The sequence below is a fragment of the Hylaeus anthracinus genome, unplaced genomic scaffold (genome assembly GCF_026225885.1).
Source record: "Hylaeus anthracinus isolate JK02 unplaced genomic scaffold, UHH_iyHylAnth1.0_haploid 4, whole genome shotgun sequence".
Taxonomy (NCBI): Eukaryota; Metazoa; Arthropoda; class Insecta; order Hymenoptera; family Colletidae; genus Hylaeus; species Hylaeus anthracinus.
In genome coordinates this window covers 5,767,125-5,793,139 of record NW_026535289.1, presented here as the reverse complement: position 1 = coordinate 5,793,139, position 26,015 = coordinate 5,767,125, and the positions used below count along the sequence as shown (strand labels likewise).

At 44.9% G+C, this 26,015-nt stretch overlaps 1 protein-coding gene across 4 annotated transcripts in view; it reads left to right on the top strand.

Moving 5' to 3' along the window:
- Positions 1–26,015, top strand: part of LOC128895052 (serine/threonine-protein phosphatase 4 regulatory subunit 1-like) — a 163,301-nt gene that overhangs the window by 49,382 nt on the left and 87,904 nt on the right. The window contains exons 1-2 of one of the 4 annotated variants that reach the window (XM_054157278.1): positions 6,260–7,395; positions 8,674–9,962. The exons of 2 other annotated variants lie outside the window; for them this stretch is intronic. The gene's annotated coding sequence lies outside the window, so the exon portion shown is untranslated. Of the gene's footprint in view, positions 1–6,259; positions 9,963–26,015 lie in introns of those variants that run through there. One more of the 4 variants, XM_054157277.1, reaches the window with a different exon arrangement.

Here is a 26,015-nt window from a genome sequence, read left to right as displayed (position 1 = left end):
CTGTAGTAAGACATTCGACGAAATTCAAGACGGTATTCCAGATTCGTTAGGCATGCGAGCGGGCTTGAATCGTTGCCGCGGGTTGTGAATGAATTCGTTATCTGAGAAAACGGTCGCGACCCGCCCCGCCATGCTGTGTGAATCGTATCGTAAGGGTCACAGCTTGGTCAAGAGCGCACGGAACTCGAGAAGCGGAGCGAGACAGCCGAAATTACACGACGCTTCGATAGCGGGCTCGATAATATCTATCGAGCTTACAGTCGGTTCCAGCGAGCGCGTTCCAACTGGGTGGCAAATGCAGCTGCAACTGAAATCGTTATTCTGGCCTGTTGAGCATATCATTCCCCTGTAAACTAAAATTTACAAAAATGCCGTGGAATACATTTTGGGTAATACTTTGATAACTTCTCGAGGAGGTCTTAAAAATAGCTGTAACGCACACGTATAGCGCTAAATAAAATTAAGCTTTAAGGTACACATACAAATTGTGTAGAACTTGGAATTAATTACACTCCTAATAGGAATTTGAATACCCAACATCCTTCAAAATGTTCATCTTCATTACCACATTTCCTTCTCGGTGATTCAGCTGTACTATACATGTAGCATATACCCCACAGTAATTTTTCCTCCGCTGCTACTATTTCTAAAAAATGGCGTAGCATTTGGGGCATCCTATACACCTTCGTAGTAAACTCGAACGCGTCGCGTGAATGAGAATCCGCCTCGACCGCATCCAGAGGATCGGGGAAAGTTGCGCGTAGGCGTTTGATACATATTTCGCGACCCCAAGAGATGTTTTCGTGGGCCACGCATGTGCGTGTTCGAGGCGCGTAGGGCACCGACGCGTTACTCCACACGCTCTCTCGCGAGCTCGCGGTTCAATGTCGTCAGAAGCAGTCAACAACAATGTGTAACCGCTAAAAATACTCTCTCCCTTTCCTCTCGGGTGTCCCCTCCCGTCCTCGGCGCTGGTGTGCCCGTTCATGACTTTTCTTCGTCTCCTTGTTTCTTTCTCCGTGTCACCGAGAACCGAGGCCAATCCCGGCCTCGAGTAAACCGCTGCCTCCGCGCGGTTTCCTCTTCGAGCCTCTGCGCGGTTTTCGAGACTTTACATCTTTTTTCCGTTTCCTCGTGGGCAGAAATCGTCGTCTATTTCTGCGTCGTCACGGTATCGTACCTTTCATCGAAATAACATCGTGTTTGCACCTCTCGCGGCGTTCCGCGAACGTAAGCACTAACGTCATCGCGTTTATGTCACAATAATAAAGAGGTATCTGGCAGATAAGCAAGATTATTGCAAGCGTACGTCAGCGACGCTATCAATTCCACTCGTTTATGCATTCTGGCTACAGTCTGATTCACGAGAGCTGTCAAGATTTTCCGAACACGAGTGGAGGATATTTTCAGGTCTCGCTTCGATACGCCGTTACTCTGATTCCATTCGACAAATGTTCTTCGTTCGATAATGATTCTTAGTCTACGATTAGAGTAGAATTGGGCATCGTGGAATGAAAATATTTAGAAATCGAGAAGGGATAAGGAGTCACTGTTGCCATTGCATCCCGAGGAGGAATTTTGTTAAAGGTTGATTTTGAACAGAAAAAGGTATTCAATCAAGGAAAAATATAATTATATGTAATTGATGTTAATTTAACCAAGCGCCAAGTAAACGCGCTGACTTGATCCTTACAGAGTCTCTTACAGACTAAAAATGGAAGGAAAGAGTCGTTCGGTCCTTTCTGGAGTTGCAATAAAATCGAACGGTGCCGGTGGGGATAGACGTTCGCAGGTATAACGTAGGGCTCGTCGCCTCGCGTTCACGCAAAGGGAAACCCTCAAAATACTTGATATTATTTTTCTTCAACAAGTTTAAATGAAAAACGGATGCCCTTCGTTAGGTGGTAATGTTACTTATCCTTGTAGGAGTATAAACGAAAAATAAGGCACGGAGATTCGAACCCACAATCCTCGGATCTACAGTCGACCGCTTTACTTACATGAGCAACCCCGTACCCTACGTTTCGTGTTGTCGTTTGACTCCTTATTTTTGGGTATGGGAGGCGCGGATACTACATCCTTTTACTTTGATTTTGTCTATCTTCTATCATCGATTACTACTCAGTTCGGCGGTATGTACCGCGAAAATTAATAAAATCGTGAATCATTGCGATACATGGAAATTAGCTTCATCATCCTCGTCGCGCGGCCTTGCGACGCTCTAGCTTCCATGTTATCGCACGCGATACAGGTATTGAGTTTCACTTTTCTAATCGTGCGAGTCTCATAGACATACCGCGAATCGCCATTCGCGGATTCGTTGAAATTACTGCTACTCAAGAAAATCCGTGAGTCACTTTACTACGGTGCAGTAAGCTAACAATTTCATATGTTTCTGAAAACTCTACGCTCGATATATGTTTAGGACAACCGTTATTTTCGCTCTCCCTGGCCTTTTTATGACTATTAGCTACCCGGGTACTAAGAAAGTGCAAGTTCTGCCGCCGTACCTTGTTACCTGGTCAGTTCCAATCGTACGCTCGTCCGAATACCATCTAGAATATCTTTTATACTTTCTTCCACCGTTTGCTCTATTTAAATATATATAATTATTTACACGATATATGGGTACGTTATTTTTATTATAATTCCTTGAACACCCAGCAATCGTTAATTTTGCAAATATGGCTCCCATTGATGAGCTTCTTCGAATCTGCGGTTCGTTAAAGGAAATATCGCTAGACAATCTCCGCGAGGTGCTTAAGCGAATCTCAGCTCAAAATCCAGTCGAATGAGAACACCGCCAGGTTGATCCGTGTCGACGACTCCTCCAAAGTCCCTCTTTGCGCCGTCGTCGACGTAACTCGCGGTAAGTTGGTCCGCCGACTGGCTTAATTGCTAATTAATTCTAATTGATAATTCCCTCGATAGTGTTAGCCCGGGAAGTAATCTCAAAGCATGTTTACGCGAAAGTTCTGACGCGCAAACGTCGCTTCTTCGCCTCCTGGGCGTCTCGGGTCTCGTCTGCTCTATCTCGCCCTCTCGACTCATTTTCTTTGAGCGTTGATTTTTCTACGCGAAAATTAACGAGTTAAAGGTCCTCGTCCCGTGTACACGACAGATAATGCAAATTTCACTCGCATTTGAATCGAAGGCAATCATTGGGGAAATGTTACGTCGATGCAACGTTGTCTCTTAATGGATCGGAGATACGTTTACGCTATTCGTTAGTCGTATCCACGGTACGTCATACGTATTTGTCTTTATTGCTTCCTACTCGATGCCAATTTAACGTTCCAATCGTGTAATGGACTCAAAAGTGCTGTCCGTCACGCGAGCATTACACCGCGGCGAGACGTTTGGCGCCTAAAATAAACTTTCCGAGCGAAGAAGCGCGGGTGTATTGTATCGCGGATAAAAAGAGCAACGTAATACTTTATGCAACGGCAATAACACAGTGTGCGCAACGTAAAGCAAATATTTGTGCGCGGAGTCCGATCGAATCGCAGGCACGTGAATGCTCGCGAATCACGAACATTCCACGGTGGAAAGAAACCCTCGCGACAATCCCGTTCACCCTTTCTCTGATCGTGAAAATTCTCGAGGAATTGCTACCTCTTTTTATTAATTAAAAGTTTATCTGGACTTTACACTCTAAACGTGCCGTTTGAAACAAATTATCTACGTTTATTACGTCAATTTAAATCTGTTATTCTAATTCTGATGCATAAATTCACACCGTATCGACAAACACATCGAAATTAGCGAAATCTGGACAAGATTTTTAGCCAGCTCTAGCCTTCTAGCCGCTCCACACGAAGCTCGAAGGATCTAGACGATTGTTATGCGCAAGGCTCGCGTTACGCGGAACACCGATGACGTGTACGCTCATTAGCGTTCAAATGACGTAAAAACGAAAAGTCGGCGAACATTGCGTTATCGTTCGACACTGTCATGGAACGACCTCGAAAGCGATACCTACGCGGGCACACGTGAGGAGAGAGAAATAGGAGTCACGTGGCGTTTGACGTCGCGACGATGCAGCATTTCATTCACGATGATCGATTTCATTAGCGAAACATCGACGTTCTGTCTCGAGCGAAACCTTTGAATCGACCGACGACGCTCCGCATATCGTGGAATAAATTTCCACCCGACATATTGATTTATCTGGCCAGAACGTGCACGCCCGTTTCGCGATGATCAGCGACCGATGACGCGCGACGATAACTACTGACGTTTCGTTCTGACGAAAAGCTCGCGGTATCGCGTGTTCCAGCTTTCCCTGCCGTGTTTCTCCTCGCTCGTAGACGAACCCTTGTTTCCACGTATCGAGCCCAATGGAAAGTTCTCGCGTTTCCCTCTCGTTAGACGTCCCTGCGTTATTATTACAGAAATTGAATCGTCGAATCGATAACGCAATATCTCTTAGCTCTTCTGGATGTTTCCGCGATCCCTTCTTGGAAATTCCGATGCTTGTAGCAGAAGTAAATATTGGCGATTGCGCAAGGTCGCGACAAGCGATGAATGAAACGTTGTTGATACCAACCGATGCTTCCTGGTGTAAACTGGAGAGGCTTCCTTTGGATAAGATAGTTTTGCCAGTATTGCGAATAGCTGGTTTAGAAGTCATGGTTCGTTAACTATCGATTACAATCGAGACTTTTATTCATTTTTCTGGAATTAAATCCTAAAGGAAATTTTATTTCTAAATAACACAAGTTTCTGTCATCTAGAATTTTCTCTAGAGATTCTCAAATATACGATACATTAACAAGAACTCCTTTCACTTCCATCCACATGATGTTTGGCCACAAAACCAACCTGATATATCATTTTTCCTATTCTCGAACAAACTCTGCTCGTATCTTTTTAGTCTTTGATACCATACATGACTCCAATCTCCAACCCGTGTCTTTTTAATTCGATACAAGAGTCTCCGTGGCATGGGTCGCGGCGATCTCTGGAATTCGTCCCGCGGTGGTCGCCGCGCGTGGAAGAAAGCTTGTACGAGTCGCGTGTTCTCACGGGTGCCAGTCCAGAGGCCACGAACAAATCTAATTGGTTACGAGAGCGTGTTGGTTACGGCTCATTCCAGAAAACGGAGTGTAGGAGCGATACGTGTGTCGCGTTGGCTCGCGTCGGTGGTGGAGCGTGCACACCGAGAAGCGACGAACCATCGCATACCTACGCACACGAGGTACGGTTTGTCGCGCACACCGTGTCATACGCTATTTTCCTGTGTGTCCCAGCGTCGACGCGCTCGGATTATAAGGAATGTCGACGAACAGTGCTATTTCTGCCATCTCTATTCCGTAACAATCAGGGACGTATAGAGCAACGCTCGCTTCCCCTGCAATAATCTTCGTCCCTCCGAGCGGATTACGCGCGCTTTTTCCATATTCGCGTGCCACCTTTGAAACCACCGTCGTCGTCGCTATTCTTTGCTTCTCGTTGGTCTCGATCTTCCCGTGACCCAAAAATTCCTCCGTTCCTTTGTAGTTTTACTTTTTCTTAAAATGTTGTGCCTTGATAAGGGTTCAGGGTATCGATACGTCGCGAGGGTTAAAATTTGTCGCGATAACGTTACGGGAGCGCAGAAACGGCGGCGTGAATTTTTCAAGCGGGAAAAACGGGCCACGCATGTTCGTCTCACGTGACAGCTCGTATCGGTAGAATCCCGGCGACCTGTGCCACATAATTTTCCGTGTACACGGTGCCAGAGAGTAGCGTTGTGTCACGTTACACTACATCTCCACCCCGTGTGCACTCATTTGCACGAGTACGAGGGCTGCGTGTGCGTACGCGCGTACCGCGGCTTTTATCGCGCACACGCACGCACACACGGACACATCGGGCCAGTACAGCGCCACCCCGAATACCGGATGTGACGACACTCGCGCACTTGGCCCGACGCACTCTTGAGATGGTCTCCCCTTCTCCTCTTCCTCTCCCTCACGCTTCGTCTCCGTCTCCCTCGGTTTCTTCCTCCCTTTGCCCGTCACCGTTCCCCGACCCTGGCGTCCCCCTCCGTCCCCCACGCGCCCCGTGACGGCGTACACTGGCTCGGTATACGCGAAAGTCCCTGCTCCCCCGTCACCCCACCGCCCCACACGCCCGTTGGCCTCCCCTCCTCGACGGGGCGCTATTTACCCTCGTAGTTCCGGCGACGACCGAGAGCGGCGCTGTCCCCTCTCTTGCGTCGCATCTCGTTCGGTGCTTCTGGACGTGCACGGCGTCCGACTCGCGCCACCGCGCACAGTCCCACGCGGATCTTCGCGCGCGTCTGCTCCGTCTGTCGAGTGTCAATCGCGAATCGCGGTCTTTGTCCGTAGTGCCAACGCGTATACACGGGGCCCTTTCGTCGTTTGTTCACGATGCCATCGTACGCCGTTACGACGTCGTACGTTCTCCGCTCGGATCGAGTGTGCACGCGAGATGTCACGGTGCGCCAGGAGGATATCTCGAGATGCCGCCGTCGCCCGCGCGTGTGCCACCAACGAACCGCCACGAGAGAGAGAAAGAGAGGCGAGCAGAAGAGGCGCGACAGACGAAGAGAGAAAACACACTCGCGCGGCCATTTTAACTGCGCCGTACGCTAACCCGGGCCACCCAGTGTGTAGTACGAGAGACCAGAGAACCGCCGTCGCTCTTTCCTCGAGGCTTAAACTGCGTCTCTCGCGTGTGCGCGCTTTGCTTCTGCGCACGCGACTCTTCGTACATGTTTTCTCGCAAACGTGCGTGTTCGTGCGTGCGTGAGCAAGCGGGTTCGTCGCGTGTATTACTGCGCATACTTTCACGGTTTCCCACGTAGCGTGGCGTGCGTGCGGTGTGGTGCCGTCTTTCGTTACGCTCGATCGTAGACCCAGACAGAATTGACAGCACGAACGGAATGGATCGTCGACGATGTGACACGGGGAAGAAGGCACGCGAAACGAAACGGCCGAACGCGGAACGTATCCCGCTCGACCGATATGTTTGCTTGTTTTCACGACGGGAAGCGCGGCGATCGGGTCGGGATCCGTGAGAATCGTGGAAACCCGCGAGGGAAACACTACACCGCGGAATCCCTTGCGAAAGCAATCATGGGAACCACAACAAAGAAACAGGTCAGTCCTGGCGTATCGAGAATTTGTTCAGCCGGTAACAACGGACTTGACAGCGACAGGGGTTACCCTACGATAACCCGTACGGTAGGAACGGAACGCTATGGATGAAATTGGAAGTGCGCGAAAGCAAAAGAAATACACACGCAGAGATACACGTACGCATACCCGCCGAAACTGGGGAATTATCGGAAACGGATCGAGTGACGAGCAAGAAATGTGCGAGACACGCGAAATAGAGAACCACGAGCTAGACACAGCCACGGGAACGAGGAAAAGGATCGAAAACGTAAGTCATACGTATCGGAAAGAGGTTAGAGAGACGCCGCGAAGTGGGAATAAGGAAAGTTCGACGTCCGTGGGGCAACGGCGGGACAGAGGAACGACTTATCGTGCGCGCGACGTAGGTACGAATGAAGAACCGCCGCGTGACTCTGAATCTGCGCAGTAAATCGCGTTCACGTGAACGCGGCGCCGAGTACGGGCGATCGTCACGAGGAAAGCTTTGAAACTCGACCGCGTCACGAGTATGTACGCCTCGTAGAGATGGCCAGAACTTTATTCGAATAATTGATAACGAACGGAAACTCGCCGTGACGACTTTCTCGCGTTAGCCGATCGAACAATTCCATAAGCTAGTCTTCGTCGTGGAACATATTTTGGTTCCACTAGCAGTGCCTGGATTGTAGTAAGACGGAAATGTTTTTAAGCTCGTTTACTCTCCATTTTTGTAATATCTTCTATATCGACTATCTCATTTTCTTCTACAACGTTTCTCGCAAACATAACCTCCATGGGGACGAATTGCTTTGCTTTGATAGAACAAAAACACGATATAAGCCTCGATTATTTGTTTTTACAATATTCGTTGGCATTCCAACGTTCAAGGTTCCAAAACTATGGAACATTAAAATTAAAATAAATCGTTCTAACTTTCTACGATTTTTCTTCGACACTCAGTCATTAAGATACTAAAGTCATGGATAACCAAATCAGAAACAATTGTATTTCGTGTCAGAATTAGACATCAAAGTTTGCTTTTCCCTTGTCTAAGCGTTTTGCCCATCTCTGCTCGTGCTTTCGCCTGTTAAGCATCGTCTTTCGCGTCTGCTCTTCTGGTTCTGTTCGCCTTTCGGGCATCGTTCGTCGGTCGTGCAACGTATCCCCTTCTGCGAAAGACGTGAGCGACGCGGTGGCTTACGTAATGTCCCAGCGATAAGGCGGATAACGGCGTCGCGGTTTCGAACGGGCCACCGAAGCGGCGCCTCTATTTTCGAATGTGCGAGTCACACGTTGCCGCTTAAGGAGGGAGGGATTCGAAACCCTGAAAATGACGAAATTTTCCGGAATTTTGTTTTTTAAACGAAATTGCATTACGCGAACATAGAGAATTTCTGGGGCATATTTAGACGGGAATCGAGGGGGTACGATGGGGATTAGAAGTTACGAAAATATCGTGTCGACTCGGTGGAGGAATATAGTTTTGGGAAAATCGATACGGATTCGATCGTCGACGCGTACGTCAAGGTGATCCGAGCGGCGAGCAACTAGAGCGTTCCTTTTCCAGTTGTTGACCTCTGGCCAGTCAAGGACGCGGCATTCCAGGATGGCAAGGTCGGCCAATGGAATGGAGTTTTCCTCGATAGACGAGACGCAAAATGTATCGATCCTCGAATACATCAGGAATGAAGAACACGAGCATGGAATGGGAAATATTCGAGCCTTAACCAAACATCCAGCACGAATTCACGAGATAAACGAAGATAAATTTGCAACCAATCCTAAAGTCACAGCAGATGTTTCCTCTGTTTCTACCATCCTTAATGCAAACATCTCCGATGATTACGCTAACCATCTTGGGAGCACCCTGGAAGATAACACTAGACTCTTACTAAATAAAGAAACGATTATGGAGGGACTAAACGATGCAATAGAGAAAACAAAGGATTCTTTTCGAGACCCAGAGAAGATACCGAATGGTTTATTATTGAATCAGAGAGAACCATCGATACAACACACGTGAGAAGAAGATCGTCCTGGACTACACACGATAAAGACCATAGAGGAACCGAAGGAAATCGGTGAATTAAATGGAGGAATGAAGGGACCTATGGTTGGCCACGTGGTGGTTGACGTCCGAAATCTCGAGCCACGTACGGCGGTGATAACGCTTTAGAGAACCAACGGCGTGACTCATTGGCCGCGTATGCGAAACCGAATCAGGCTGCACGATATTAAAATCGTGCAACGTTTTGCAATTCACACGGGTGCCCCGGCGACAGGAGACGCGTTTCACCGCCTCGTGGCTCGGCTCCGGTGCTAGATCCATCGCATCTCGAGAGTCCTGCTATCGTTTTCTATCTGAATTGGAGATGTCGCGTCAAAGGATTGGTCCGGCGTGTGTGGTCCACGCGGCCCCGTGTGGAACCGTCCCGTAAAAAATTCTTTTCGGCGGTGACACCAGCCAGGCAATTGGCGTATCAAAAAGTTCGCTTTGGAAAGATCGGTAGAGGGGAGCACCAGTCAAATGGTGGGGCATCGCGCCTCTCGCATGGTGGACGGAGCAAGATGGCGGCCCGGGTTAAAGACACGTGAGAATTGTGTTGGAGCATCGCGACCCTGAATAATGTCCGCGGTGGCACGTGTATCGACGCGCAATTTTCATTTCGACTCGACCTCTCGTCGCGACGTCTCGTTTTTCGTCGGCCACGAGCCGCCTTTACCGAGAGACGCACCAGTCGTCCACCGTTTCTTTTCGTCCGTTCGAATGGCAACACCCATGATGTGTCTGACGTGCGTCGTTCGACGATTCGACCCAATCTGCCGAGTAACTACATAGAACCAGCAACCTGGAAGGTAAGAAAGATGGAGATTTGATCGTTAATCGCATGCACTGGGAAATCGCGGCGTGTAACTTCGATATTTGGACGTTTTACAATTTTTACTTTGTCTGTGACAAATGGTGGACATTTGTCGTATATGTATATCGAAACGCACCAAAACTAACCAAACAAACGACGTTGTTTTATATTGGTGCTCTTATTAAAACTTCAATTTAATGCTCTGGTTATTCTACACATTATCGTAATATATCGTCGAGTATTTTTTTCACGAATAACTTTCTTTTATATGTTTAGCCATCGCGAATAATTTCCAGCGCAAGCGGTTCAAATTTAAAAATTGCTGTTTCACACTGCTACTACTTGTGCCACTATCGTGAAAGTGACATTCAACTGCTGACAAATTTATTTATTTATTTCTACACGTTAGCTGCTAGATATATCAAAAGTCTTGTCCGTTTTTTTACACTAAACATTGCGATTAACCAGTAAAAAAAGAGCCGAACTTGCGATGAAAAAATTGAGAAAAGGAAATAGTCTGTACTCGTCTAGTCTAAACTAGAATAATGTACGATCGATTTAATAAGTCATCGTGGCCATCTTTATCGCTTCGTGTATTCTCTCGGAAGCTTTCAACTTTATTGAAACGAGGAAGAACAGCTCCCAAGGATAACGTATCCTCTATTTGTAAACAGAGGAGCGTCATAAGAGAAACGATTAACATAGGGCTCGGATAAAAACGAAAAGCGTAATTTAATCGCGGTCCCATTGTGCGAGCCAAGTTCTCGAACAAGCTCTTTCTGATTTTGCATTTCAACTTCGAGTAAATATAACTGGTTGGAAGAAAGGTGCATTAACCCTTTGTGGATGGACATTTTGGAGCGCGAATATTAAACAGGACTGGTCGGTTTTCGAGCAGATGGCAGGAAAATAACGCGTATCAAAGAATCGCTTCGACCAGCGCACACGTTTAGTTTAGGTCTCTCGAAATAATGTTTTACATTCGACGAGAAAAGATAGAGTCTACGAAAACTGAGGAAGTAGTCGAGGAAACCCCGGGTTTTAACGGCGAAGAAACGAGAAAGTATTTAGTTATGCTAGGAGAGTTCCGACGAATCGTTGACGATGGAAGGAAGAAAAGAGTGCAATGTTGGTTAGCGAAGCAATAACGTTATGCCAAGTTTCATATGCAGCGGGCAAGCAACTGCCGCTAGCACTAGTAATTACTGGTTTACTACTTCGCGGTTCCGTTCGAACTATTTGCATTTTCCTGTAATTAGAACCCTCTAATCCCTGGCAGCGTGGACTAGAAGAGCCTCCCGGAAGAACACGTCCTGTGCGACCCAAGTTTCCCTCGCGAAAAAGAAACGATTCGCATTCGTAACGCGCCCTCGTTTCCGTCAGTTTTCCTCAATTTTCGAAACTTCTAAAACTAGAAATACTTCAGAGTTTTCTACGAAATGTCTATCGTTCCAATTATTCCTCGAATGTCTCAGGTAGTGTTCTATTAGAACAACTTTTAAAAATAGGAAGGGAGTATCTCGCTAGTCTCTTCAATTCTATATGAACGAGTTCAAATTCCACATAGGGGACATTTGTTCTATAATATCTGTACGTCGACAGTCACATGGCGTTTTACACGGCAGCTCCACAGTAATCGTTCACAGAGTCGTATCGACGATACTTGAAGAAATTATTGACCGAAAAATCGTTATGTCTGTGACCCCTGTTGCACGGGGCAACTCGCATTCACGTTTCGACCTGTCGCGACCAGTCTGGGATTCAGAGGCAACTGGTATCATCGGCAGCTGAGAAGAATGTCTCTCAGGGGTAAACTCCGTCCAAATGGTTCCGTCCATGCCACCCCAGATGCGCGAAAGCCACCGTAGACTTTGTAATTTTTATTTCAATTTATAAAGTACATCGAATCCGTACATCCACTCGCCTCCGTTTCTCCTACTAATTTAACCCGTCTAAACGGTCATTATTTTTAACAAGTTACCGTCGTACCTTTGAACGCTTCAGCAGTTGCGCCTTTGAGAACTTGAATCTATTTCGAAGCACCTACTCGTACCGATATTCTTGGATTTCACGTTATTATAAATCGCGCCTCGAAGTAGGACAGGAAATAAAGGAACTCCCGGCGCTAAGATTCTTGAAGTTCTCGCTTTTATCGAAAAGAATTTCATATCGACAGCCGAGCGATACGTTCGACGTCGATACAGCTGCGATTCATAGTCGCGTTGAAAAATTCAGTAGGTACCTCTGGAATGGAAAAATTCCGATGCATTAGACGGTATCCAAGGAGTTAGCATCGTGATTTTATTATTACTCCAAGCGTCGAGCGTATTCGAGTCAAACTTTATACTTCGGCATCTCAAAGGTATCGATCTGTTTTAATTTAGTATTCTCATCCGAATTTACGATACTCTTCCTAGTCGTAGACACGTAAAATACTCGATGCTTCGAATAAAAAGAAGAAAAAAACATATCGTTGACTATGATCTGCCTTTGCAACCCCTACTAGCATGTAGAGAATCATTCGAACAGAGTATACCCTCCAGAGTCATTCTTCTCAGCCTCCTCGGAGAAGGTTGGCGCAACCGTTCTCGCTGATTTTCATTTGAATGCGTCGAGGACTGTTTTCTTAGGTCGCTGGGCGTCGAGTAGCTCGCTGACAAAGAGTCAAAGACACGTGCCGCCGATCGCGCTCCAAACTTGTCTGAGAACTTCTCAACGTGACGGCGAGGAGGGGTGTGTTTCTCTTATGGGGGTTGAACGGTTTCCACGAAACGCGGCGGAGATACGACGTTCGGGGAACCGTCGACAGCCGATGAAAAAAAATTGGTAACGATATTACGTGCTTAAGGGCGAATGCAGAAGGGGTGTGTCCGAGAGCGATGGCTGTCGGAAGCTGTAATGGAGATTGATGGCTGGCCAACGCGCGGGAAAAGTCGATGCTGGGAAAGTAAATTAGCACGCGGATAGATCGAGCTTAAAATATTGAAATCGGTGATGGAATAGTTATCATCGTCATCCTCCTCCTCGTCCGCGTTCTGATTCGTCGATATCTAATTCTGGTTACTCGATATCGAGCGGGTTTTGCGCGATACAATTCCAGCCACGGCGTCGATGACGCGTTTCGAATCGCGGATTGAAATAATCGGGTCACTTCGCGCGATACAGGAAGAGAAAAATGCCGGCAGCTTTGACGGGGTTACCTCGTTTCGCAGATGAAGAGAAGTTGATTTTTGTTGTTGCGTTTATCCCGAAGTTGCCGAAGCTTATCCATCGCTTACGAGATAACTTTTGACACATCGTGGTAGTATCGTTAATTACTCGTATAATATTCGTACGAATTATGTACAAAAATTCACGCAGCGTTTTCTTAGGCACGTTGATAGGCACAAGTTTCATTTTAAACCATCGTATGCTCTCGTTAAGGAAAATTTCGAAGGTAGTCCATTTTCCGACTCGTTGCACGACATTACTCCCTTGAAGCTCATTATTAATTACAGATTAGAAAATTGCTCTTACTCGCATTTTCTTGAACATGCTAAAACTTTGAAATCATTAAGAATATTATGTTTAACCGTTTGAGTCACAGAGGGTATCGAAAGAACACTGTCGAAGAATCCCAAACAGCGCAACCGCGTTTTCTCTGAACGAGTACTGGGTTTTCTCGACATAAAATCTCAACAGCGCGATCGCGAGACTCAATTGGTTAAGTTATATTATACACCGAGTCCCATAAAACTTCGTACCCTCTATATGTATTAAAGAAACTTGTCTAATTTAAATGATAGGCTTCATATTTCCGAATCAATATATTTATTTCCATTATAAGTATGTATATGAAATAACTTCGCACATGCATATATTTACAATTATAAATTGATTTGGAAACACGAAGCATTCGCTTAGAATTTGACAAATATAGAGGGTACGAATACTCATGGGACTGACTGTATAACTTTGAACTCTGTCGTGGGATTCGAATCTGATTTTGAATGATAGAATAAAATATTTCGCGGTGACCCGGTAAAAATACAAATCGGTCGCAAGTCGTTAGCCGTATTTATTATTTAAAGTTCGCCGTTTGACTTTCTTCGTCCGAAATCGGATCGGGGCGAGTTGACGGAAAGATGTCGGCTGCGCTGCATCGACAATGTAGCGCGTTACGGTGTCCAAAGATAGTTCTTCGAGCCCCTTATTTATAGATCGCGTCGGGGATTTCGCTTGAGAAACACTTCGCCATTGATAATGTCAGAGATCCGTGTACTAATGGCTGACCTATCGCTACCGATAAACGTCCAACGAAAGCGACAAACAAGCGAAAAGTGAGCGAGACGCGCGGAATGCGGTTGGGTGGGCGAATCGTATTTGGCTACTACCATAATTGTACTTTGACGATATTCCATTGTTTTTCCCGTTCGCGTGGGTAGCTTCCTCGCGACCGGGGACGCCTAGGGGTTAATTTTTTATACGGTGCTAACCTGGGGTCGCTTTATCCGCTCGTGAGCGGTATCGAGTCCGCGATTCGAGCGCAATAGGCGTTGAAAAATGGATGACAAATGGAGAGGAAGAAAATGGTGGGAGTTGTAGGTAGGAGATGAGAGCTGTGCTGCGACTCAAAGTTGGTCAATCGTGGATAGTTAGAATCGAAAACTACGTTCGGAATCCGCGGTAAAGCTTGAAAAGGGGATGATAGATTAACCCTTTGCACTCGAGGCCTTTTTTCTGGTATCTGCCAGCAACTCGAGTTGTTAGCATTCTTTTGCCATGAATTCTAAGCCATCTAGATTTGAGAATTAGGTCACCCTTACCTCGCCGACAATCATTTTATCGACACTTCGAGCTCCAAAGAAATTAAACCTAAGGAAACATTAGGTATTGTAGACTTGCTGCGTGAAACCTAATGGTGACTTAGAGTCACCTCTCGAGTGCAAAGAGTTAAAAAGAACAAAGTTATGAGGGTAGTAGTTGAGGAACGGAGAGGAAAATGAGAATTCTCAGTGCTAGGGCGTAAAAGTCGAGCAATTACGTATCTTTCGAACCAAAACCCGCATTCAGAATCCGCGATCAACGACTGCCTACCACATGTCGTAGGTAAAGCAGTACGCCTTTACGGCTCACGTGTCCCGATCTTAATGAGCCTCCTTTGCGTTCCTTGTCGAAGAAACGCGCGCTTTCGTCCCACTCCTTCCGCGTGTAGGCGCCAGAGATCTTTCATCGGCTTGTTACGATTTATAATTTGTCAGAAACGGTTATACAAACCACCGATCATCCTACTGGATCCATCTTTCGAAACTTTTACGATCGACGCGATACATCTCGACTTCTTTTAGCAGAGGTGCTGATTAAGAGAGGATTCTTCGCGTGTTTCGTCTGTGTTTTGAAAATTCATGGTAATCATACCTTGTTATTTTTATGAACGTCTATCGTGGAAGTAGCAAGACAAGTTCGCGGCTGTATTTTATTTACTGGTTTCGACAACTAGGTTTCTGTTCCTTTCGGTGATGCTTAACTTGGTTACTATCCAAAACATAGAAATATAGAACGAATATTGTATCGAGTACACCTGTTAGTCTGTTATTTATCGATTACAAATTATTAGGTCGTCCCACAAGTTCAGTCCACTTATTCGTCTGCTACACAAATCAATATGTGAAGCATTACCCTTAAAGAGGGAAATAGGTTTAGGATTACGATTTTTTAGTGATTTGCATGAATTTTTTTAGCAAGAAAGGAATGTATGTAATTTAATGAAATTTTGAGAACATTTTATATATATATATCCAGAATGTACGCAAAACAGCTACGTTTGATGGTGGCAGTTGATATCTTCCACATTTTCCGAGGAAGTACTTCTAAAAAATTACAATATTTACTTGGATATATGTATAAAATGTTCTCAAAGTTTCATTAAATTACATATATTCTTTTCCTGATAAAAAAATTCATGTAAATCACTGAAAAAAAGGTAATAATGTCTCTCATTTTACAATATTTTCGAACCTTTCTGACATAGTCATTACATCGTCACTATAACATTTCTATACTTTTTTCTTATTAAATATCATCTCAGACTGTAGCACGAACTTATGGGATAACCTAATAGAATGTCACAACGAAATATGTATTCCATCCCGTGCATTGACTTTATTTCATATCCAATATTCGAATAAAACGTCGCCCATCTCTGGCCGAGACAAAGGCGAAGTGTCGTGTGCCCCTCCTCGATGTCGGAGGAGACACCAAGTTCGAAGGAAACCCAGCGAGGGTGCAGGTGGCTCGTATGTCGAGAAAATGAAGTCTCTCGTCTTGGAACAATGGGCTATGACGTGCGCGCCAGGAAGCATACATGTCTTACTTCCGGTGACTCGCCGTCTAATTGATTCTCAACCCCCTTGTTCGGTTAGCGTCGTCGTCAATCGGGTGCTCTGGTGTTGGGCGTCGTTGTTCGTCGCGGCGACGTCTTTGTCGTCGTTGACGTTCGCCCAAACCACCGTCGTCGTGAGCCTCCATTCGCGTCAACGAAACGATTCGCGAAAAGTCGTAAAACGCGAGCCGCTCGCAGGAAAGGGGGCTTGGGGAGGGCCCGGGCGAATTTTAATGCAGATATAACCGGGCCTTTCCTTTCACGAGCGATTTAAGATACTCCTGGCCGTTCCTCGACGCTTGACGACGACGTTTCTTTGAACTTAGACCGCCCGTGAAACATTCACCTTCCGTGTACTTATTCGCCGACGTGTCGTAAATTTCGCGTGCCCCGCCGCAAAAATTGACCGTCACCGCGCGCGTCCTTGCACGAAGTTCCTGTACTGCTTCTAAACGCGGCTTCGTGCCGCGCCGGAACCTTCGAGAATAAAGAAACGTCGTTTGGAAAGGTCGCCGTTCCGTTGTTAGCAGGAATTAATCTTCGCGGCGTTTTTATTTGCGGCAGCATTAGTCCTGTTTGCCAATATGTATCGCAGATACCGTACTAAAAAAATTAACGACGAAACCTTTGATATTTTGGATGCTTTAGAGGGGCGAATTTGTAGGGCGCAACAAATTTTATTAATCTTCAACTCTCCAGGTACAGGAACCACTTTGAGCGAATCTCTAGCGTAGGGTGTCGCCTATTCCTGAATCCTCTCGAATTTCTCGTATCCTTTTGGTCATCTACGACACTTTCGACTCGTAGAAGTTTCAAGTTCCTGAAAATGGGCATCGGAAATTGGAGTGACAAGCAGCGACAGGTCAGGCGAGTCGATCGAAGGGCTGTGGCGATCGCAGCCAGCTGAGGGAGGGGCGCACGGGGGTTTGTTTTGGTGCGTGACTATGGGAGAGGGTGCGTGGCCCGCTCCCGCAGTCCGTGCCAGGCACGCAACTGCATCCACCTACGTGCACGTGTGCGTGTGGCTTTGCGAACACAGCCGCACACGGACACGTGGATGCAAAATGCGCTGCGTGCACGCAGCCCGCCTCCGTTGCTGTACTGAGAGATAGAGTACCGATAGCGGTGATTCGCCATGGCCAGCCGTGATTTAGGGGTCGCTATGGCGCCGCGATTCAGAAACAAGAGTTCGTTGAACCTGTGCGCTAGCCCCGACCCGATCGTTACTCGAAAAGCTCGGTCAGCGTGATCGTGAAAATGGTAAACCCGCGCCGCGGAGGGAAGTCTACCCGACTATTTTCTTGTGAATGGGTTAGGGGACTCCACCTTGGCGACGTGGAATAGTTGACAGCTCATGGGGAATTAATTGAGGAGGGACTACAAGTTGGAGTAATTTAAGCTCGTGTTACGTTGGTACGCATTATTCGTAGAATAGGGGCGTATTTCTATATTTCTGCGTTCATTTTATCAAGTCAGACCAGGACGTCCACGATTAAGGACACAAAATTTTTAAAAAATATTACTAATTTTAGTCGAAGACTTTAAAAATTCAATTACATTAGTACGAGAAAAAAAAATAATTCAGGTTTAAAAGGGTTAATTGATCATGTTGTATATAGTTAAATCTTGAAAAACTGTCTGGAGAGTAGTTCACACTGCTATTGGGAAGTTAGTACCTATGAATTCTAATCGGGAGCCAATAATTGATTTTCTGATTGTTTTGTGGAGTCAAAGAAGCTTCCGTTTCTATAATTAATTCTGAGGTAGACTGTATCGAGTGTACATTAAAAACATTTTAAATGTCTCTAAGGAACAGTATAGTTACTGAGAACCCTTCCTTTAAGAAAAAACATAAAAATAGTTACGTCTTCTCAAGTTCCCTACAATTTTCACCAAATAATACTGAAACCATACATTTCGTCTACAATCTCTTTTCGAAGTCAAAACGCACTCGAGAATTAATATATCCACTTTTGAAGCATCGCGAAAGAGCTCACTGGAGCCAGTTGGAAAAATCCGCGCGACAAATGGATGGCAACACTCGTTAACGGCGGGTCGTCGTCAAGTGGCAGATTGTAAACATCCGGTACCCGATGCAAATCCGCCCGCAGCGACGACTGTAGGCGATCGAGGCTGGCGAAAGCCTCGATAGATCGTCGCGAGTCCATGCATTCGCGTTCCGTTGATCCTCTGATTCATACGGAATGCGTTGTGGCGCATTTTCCTTGGGAAAGACCGAGATATCCGCGTATCTCGCGTGCAATCCCGACGGCGTCTTTTGTGCCTTGGTTATTTTAGGACGGCAAGGAAGATTGTACAAGCAGGATTGTACACGCTCGCGTGGCTGTCGTTCGGGATCAAGGGGAAATAAGAAACGTCGAGGAATGTCAAGGAAAAATAAAATTAAGACAATTAGGATGGAACTAGTACCTTTATGGGTTCGGAAAATTCATTCGAACTAAGAAATACCAGTGATATTTACCTCATAGGTTTGAGAAACAACGTTAGACTGGTATACATACTTTATAACGTTGTCTCGTCATCAAGCGTAATTTTTACAATATATCTCACCTTACCAGGGTATTTTATACGTAGTACTCTGAATTAACCCTTCGTGACTTTCGAGTCTACTTCTACGAAGTTCGTTTTTAATTGTTGAATGGCAGCACAAGCTTCTTTTCTTTTGGAAGCTTGTTAGAGACAACTCAATAAGATAACATAAGACCAAAATGGACGTCTAGATTTTAAACACTTTTGGGAAATTCAGTAAATAAAGGGTTAGGTTAAACTTTACTTCTGGGTTATGAAAATGAAAGTTTTAATGTTAGGACAATATGGCGTCCAATTAACTAATCAAATACGACAAAAGTGCTCAACTTTAAATACTCGTAATTTTTAAACCGTTGGATTCCTAACATTAAAACTTACATTTTTGTGATCTAGGCATCAAAATCTACTGAATGGTATAAAAAAAGTCAATACTTTTTAGTATCCAGAAGTAAAGTTCAGCCAAGGGTTAAATAAATCCTCCTCATCGTCAGACGCGCAATATCATCGTGTAACCTACCTGATATACCTTTTCAATGTTTCAGTATTCAATATAAAGCTCGAAAATATCTCGAAATCCATTTCTCAATATTAATAGGGAACTGTTTCGAAACTCCAATCACTGGGACACGTCTGGCGACGTAAAACCCTGTCCGATTAGCGTTCTGAATTAAATGCCCCCCCGGTCGTCTGGCGCGCAATATCGCTGTACAATCGACTACCCGGTAGTATCGCTCGGGTAACCACGGAATGAATGATGGCGCCGTAAACTCGCTGAGAAACTGTACGGGTTCTGCGAAGTCTGGTCGAAAATAGTCAGCCGACATTGTGGAGGCTCGCTTCCTGCTTGCCTTTCTGTTTTCCACCGCGTTGGCGTTCCGCCTTCAATTTTCCTCGTCCTATTTGCCCCTCCGGGCCTTTTTCGTAATGCGATTTAATTTTAGTGCGTCTCGCGGCCACGTTTTACAGTCATTTCGCGGCACGGTCGGTTAGGCGATCGTAAAACGCTAGTCGAATGGGGCACGGAGTACCCCGATTCTCCTTTCAATTACCTGCGCCATTGAGAGCGGATTGAATTGCATCCTTGGCATACAACAGTAAATATTATATGCGTTAGCTACCCACTGAAACAACAAACGATGATTCGACCCGGGTAAGAAGTAAATTATATTAACATGGAATGGTTGCTACGGGTAACAAATTGCCGCACTTAATGTGTCAAGTCGGATGTAAAGAGAGTTGAACGGGAATGGAGAACGAGTTTATTAATTTTCTTGGTCCGAGTCGATAAATTTGTTATTAAGCCATAACGAGTAAATATATTATTGTTTCTTTATGTTTGAATTATAAATTCGTTTAATAGTAGCTGTTTTACATCGGAAAGTTTTGTTGCGGCGTCGTGTTCTTTATGGATATCGAAGAGTGGTGAACTTTCGTTGTGGGTTTTTTTTTTGAGAATATTTATGCAATTTTCATTTTATATCGCATGTAAATAATGTTACATCAACGTCGAGGGTCGTTGTTATAACGACGAAGTTCGTATCGAGGTTGCAGCATTTTCGCGCGTTCATGCTGTCTGCGTATCAATGGCGGCTCTGACTCGCCGATCGCTCAGCTCGTCCCGCTCTATCCCCACGTTTGACTTTTACGATCAAGAAATCATTCTAACAAAAAACTATCGAGTGACGCGTAAATATGCTCAACTTCGCTAGATTATTATTCACAATTTTTCTAAATATCCATTTAGCATACTTTTCACTTGTACATTTTCTTCGGTTGCTCTTTGGAAATTAGAATCACGATTATCGTACGTGATACTATCACTAGCGTTCGATTAAAAGATTCAGAAAGAAGCGGCTTTTTTTTTTCGAAATTCTAGAGTACTCCCTCCCCCTTAATTTTGAGCGGTCGGATGCTCCTTAATCGATCGCGTTGAACGGAGACGCTTTTAGCGCATAATGAGAAAGCTACCGGCGCGGATGCGGCATTGATTTTCAACCGGAAACTAACTTGAACGATAGAAGCAACAAGTAATTACTTTAACGAAATTGAATTACACGGACTATATAGCCGACGATGCCAACCCGCGCTCGCTTAAGTACACTCACGCTCACTGTAATCGAATCACCGAACATTTTCGTGTAATCAAGATTGTTTGCGCGCAGGCAACGCTTCCCTCGGGAATCCTATCTTTCTTTTCATCGGCGCGTCGCATTTTAAACTCCGGTGGACTTTTCCCGCGAAAAGAGACCCTGTAAATCGGTTTCTTCTATCCTTGGTGTTCGAGTACCTGAGGATTCTACTTTCATTTTTTGATATTCTGTTGAATTAATGATCCAATAGATATCCCACGATCTTGGCAGGGTAGAAACTATTATTCAGACAAGGGAAAACCACTCCTTTAATAATATTATATATTGGAAAATATATATGGTTGAACACGAGTAAAGGTCGATTCAGATTATACGACACGTACCGGCACCGACACGACAAAACATTGAAACACGCGATTTAATGAAACTATTCACACTATTCCCGTTCACGGAACGTTCAGGTCGGTGTCGGTTAAGTGTGAGTAGTTCCATTAAAACGCGTGCTTTAATGTTTTATCGTGTCGGTGCCGGTCCGTGTCGTGTAGTCTGAATCGACCTTAACTGAACTGACGTGAAAGACACGTGAATATAGTTCTTGTGAAGATGCGCATAGACAAGTGTAAAACAAAAGAAAATCGTCGTTATTTTGTCTTATCGGTATTGACTGGGCACACGGTGTTGATCTTATAAGGCAGAATCTTATAAGTGCATGGGTATCTCCCATTTTGCACTGTCTTCCAAAATCCTATTCCAGCATATTGCATCAACCCTTTGCACTCGAGGTCTTTTTTAACCGACTTCAAAAAGGGGGAGATTACTCAATTCGGTTCGATTTTTTTTTTTTTTTTTTCATCTACCAGCAACTCGAGATGGTTTCTTACTTCGGGTCCACGCTGCGGATAACATGAACAATAACATAGCCTAAAAACGTTCGCGAGGATGTTCCCACTGTTGTTAACATGCCGACGAACATCTACGATGTTCGTACTCCAGTGAAACTAAGGATTCTAACTTAGCATTCTAAGCCACGAGTTCTAAGCTCATGTTGACTTCGAAGATGTAGCTCGATTCTTGATCGCGAACTAATTTGAGATTTGAATATCAGGTCAGCTTTACCTCACCGACGATCATTTCATTAACGAGTTTCAAAGAAACCAAACCTAAACAATCATTATTGCTGGTTGATTTACTGCGTAAAATCTAGCAGTGACTGCCACTAGTGGTGAGTTTCAAAGAAATCAAACCTAGACAATCATTATTGCTGGTTGATTTACTGCGTAAAATCTAGCAGTGACCCCTCGAGTTACTGCATCACGTTGGGATGTAATTGACACTCTCGAGCGTAAAGGGTTAATATCGAGGATAAAGAAACAACTCTTCAGCCCTATGTTTTTAATCGAATAACTTATCGACAATCAAGTCATTATCGATGTCAGCCACACCTTACTTAATTATCTACGTTCGTAAGAATCGAATTGCGAAGTTTCCTCGGCAATTCGAACACGTCCTACCCCTTGCAGTCGCAGCGGCGCTCGCGCCTGTCGGCATTCATCCCTCACGACAGAGGGTGAAGGACGGTTTTGGGAGGCCGTGGTGGAAGACGATCGCGCGTAATGTTCCTCCCTGAATGCACGCGGAACCCTCAGCCACCCTCTACCCTTTGAACTTTTAAGAGACCACTCGACACTCGGAAAGATGCCTCTGAGCGTTCAATGAGGCCAATACCGCGAGGGTGCGGCCCTTAATAACGAGATTATGGGACTCCATCCTCCTCCTACCCCCGCCCCCATCCTCCCTTTCTCTTCCTCTCTGTTTCCCTTGGTCTTTACGCGCGGTACTCGTACTCGAACCCACGGGTACTCGCACGAATCTCTTTCCTCCGTGTCTCTCGCCGGGGGGGTGGTTGATTTGGGCGCGAAATTGCCCGACAAAATCAAATTTCATTTCGCCGGGGGCGTGTCTGGACAATCGAGCAGCCAAGTGGCCAGCGGCCAATCTGACTATCTCGTCAACCAATTTTGTCGGTGATTACTTTACTCGTCGCTTCCTTGGACCCCGGAGAGTCCGTCGCGCGGGACGCCCGGCTCGTCTTTCTCGCGGCTGTTAATTTCGCCGGGTAATTTAAAGTCGTTTTACGAAAATGCGTTTTCGTCGACTATTTTCTCTCCCTCCCCCGCACCGCTGACTTTTTCTCTCTCGCATCGCGCATTTGGTCCACGACGTTTCGTCGCCGGCGATACAATAATCGCAGGTCGCCCGAGACAACGCGCTCTCTCCACCGGAGTACCTGCCATCGGCACGCTTGTAATTTAAACTCTCCCCCGCGAAAGGTAGTACACTTTTTTCCATCCGCGTGCCCAGCTGGATTCTAATTGCTCCTGGAGAACGTATCGACGATAGAACATTATTCGCTACTGTAGAGGAACTCCTTTGATATCCGGATAGGACTGAGCTGTAGTTGCGAACAGTCGATCAATTAATGTTCCATTTGCAAATAAATTGAAGCACAAATATATTGGTGCATGATATTTCGCCGGTGTTTTTTTTTTTTTAAATTGTATTATAGAAAAAGAAACACAAAAATTCAACAGGAACATTTTTAATTGCGTATTCGCCATCTACTTCACTATCTACTTCACTTACTGCTTGCCATTTGCTTGGCAGACAGTCGATTCCACGGGCAAAGAAGCTGCTGTTCTCAGAGGCAATCCACGCTTTAACATCGGTCACCAAATTCATCCAAATAGTCGTACATTTTATTCGCCTGCCAGAGTTTTAGCGAGCAATCGACGTGGTAGTCTGTGGAAGCTTCGGTCGCTAGCTTCTTTTTTCATAATAAAATTGAGAGAAAAGAAACGGCCTTTGTCTTAATAAAAGAGTATAACAGCTCAGAGCAACGTAACGTAATAATTTTGAAAAATGAAAAAGAAACTTCGTACACGCGCAAGAAAAGTGGTAGATACCGATCTTAAATAATATTAGTGTTACGCAGCACATCAGGGCGTTCTGGTGCGTTAAAGTCTGTGAATGTTCAGTAGATGTCATTGCATCTTTCAACAATTAATAATCGCGCAATTGCAAGTCATGCCTATGCGCGGGACCTCCTGTCCCGCACTTTACCCTCTCCCCAACTCGCAGTATCCGCTCTTCTGTGGCTTTAGTTCGCAGACGGGTATGTGGAACCTGAACCAAGTATTTCGAGCTAAACGTGTATTCCAAATGAATCCTGCTATAGTAATTACGTATAATAATTCAAAGGTGTAATGAAGTGTCCGATCACTGGGACACGGCCAATTGCTCGAGCTACCCTAGATCCTCCCCGTGTCTACCAGCGATTCGCAATTAAAATTATTCCCACGCTTTTTCGCTCATTACACTGTCGCAAAGTTTCGCCAAGTTTCTACTCGGAATCCCCTCCTTCAACGCTTCGCAGTTTTCCCGCGCTCTGGAACGTGTAATTAGGAATGGCTCTTCAAGCGACCTGCTCGCAAGTTTTCAAACAAATCAAGACTATGCAGTCCCGGGATTAAAGTAGATTTGAAAAACTTGGAAGCCTTGGGGCGACTTGACCGCTCTAATTGGCTTGAAACTTGCTCACACGTTATTGATGTGCGGATAAATTTACTTTGCGTCTTCGCTTATTTGCATATCCGCCGTGTATCGATCATTTCTTTCATTCCATAGTATGCTTCGTTAAATTCATTTCGTTTTTCGTCTTTCATTTTATTGAACAAATATACAGTCAATCCCGTAACTATTCGTGCCCTCTATCTCTATTGATATTTGTCTATATTAGATGGTAAGCTTAATATAGACAAATAAATGTTTCATTATGAATATAGACATGAATAAACTTTACGCGTGTATGTATTTAGAATGAAAAATTTATATAGGAATATTGAACCTGTCATTTAATTCGGACAAATTTCTTCGATAAACATTATTGGACTGACTGTATTTGAAAGCATTTATTCAAGTAATCTATATATATAGGTATTATACATAAATACAAGGTCTGATTTATTGACATATCAACGCTCAGGCTAAACCCTTGAACCCAGAAAGCTGAAATTTTGCACGGAGGCTTCCTTTATGATGTATACAAAGAATAAGAAAGGATATTTCGAAATACAACCCCTAAGGGGGTAAAAAGGGATTGCAATGTTTGTATGAGGATTATTTTATTTGCGATCGAACTTGCTTGAAACTTGGTCTTAATCTTCTTTGATGTAATTAATCAAATACCTATTTCTGCGTGATAAAAAATTCAACCCCTGAAGGGGTGAAGAGGGGTTGCAATTTCTTTCAATTTCCTTTATAATTGATTTCCTGTTCCTTTATTATAAAGACAATTTAGTTAGAAAATTTATTAGTCCAAAACATTTGGGTACATTTTTATTTTAGAATAAGAATAGTATTCCACGCGGGTGAAGCCGCGGGGGACAGCTAAGTTTCACATGATAATGAATAGACTGCAGATCTTTATGCAAAATAAAATCTTCGCGAACTTGCCTACAAAAATTGAACCTAAATAGGAATTTATTTTATTCTGCAAATATTACAACATGTACTTTACTTTCAACCTTTTTTATATTCTTGCATATTGTTTGCATCTTGTAGGTTCTTGCAAATTTGCAAATTCTCTTCGATCAAAACATCCAAGTTTCCGAAACAAATCAAGTCTCTAGATCTCCATATTTTCGCATCTTAAAATGAACCTCATTGCCTCTTGAACCCGCCATTGCAACTTCTACCATTCCATCATCGATAGGGCAAATTTGTCTCCGTCGCTCGTCCAGATAAACGCAAAATTTCCTTGACTATGTGTGAGTGGGAGCCTGGTTAGCTTCCCACGCGGCGCCCGGCAAAGACGAAAGCTCGACTTTATCGTAGAAAAAATCTAAGAATCTACGAAAAACACAACGAGAGGGCACGGCGTGGGTGTGGGTGTTTACGCCAGGGCTGTGTCGAGCTCCTCGGTGTCGGTGCAGCGAAGGATTATTCTAGCGGATTGTGGTGCACGCGTGTGCGGGTAACGAAGATCGGG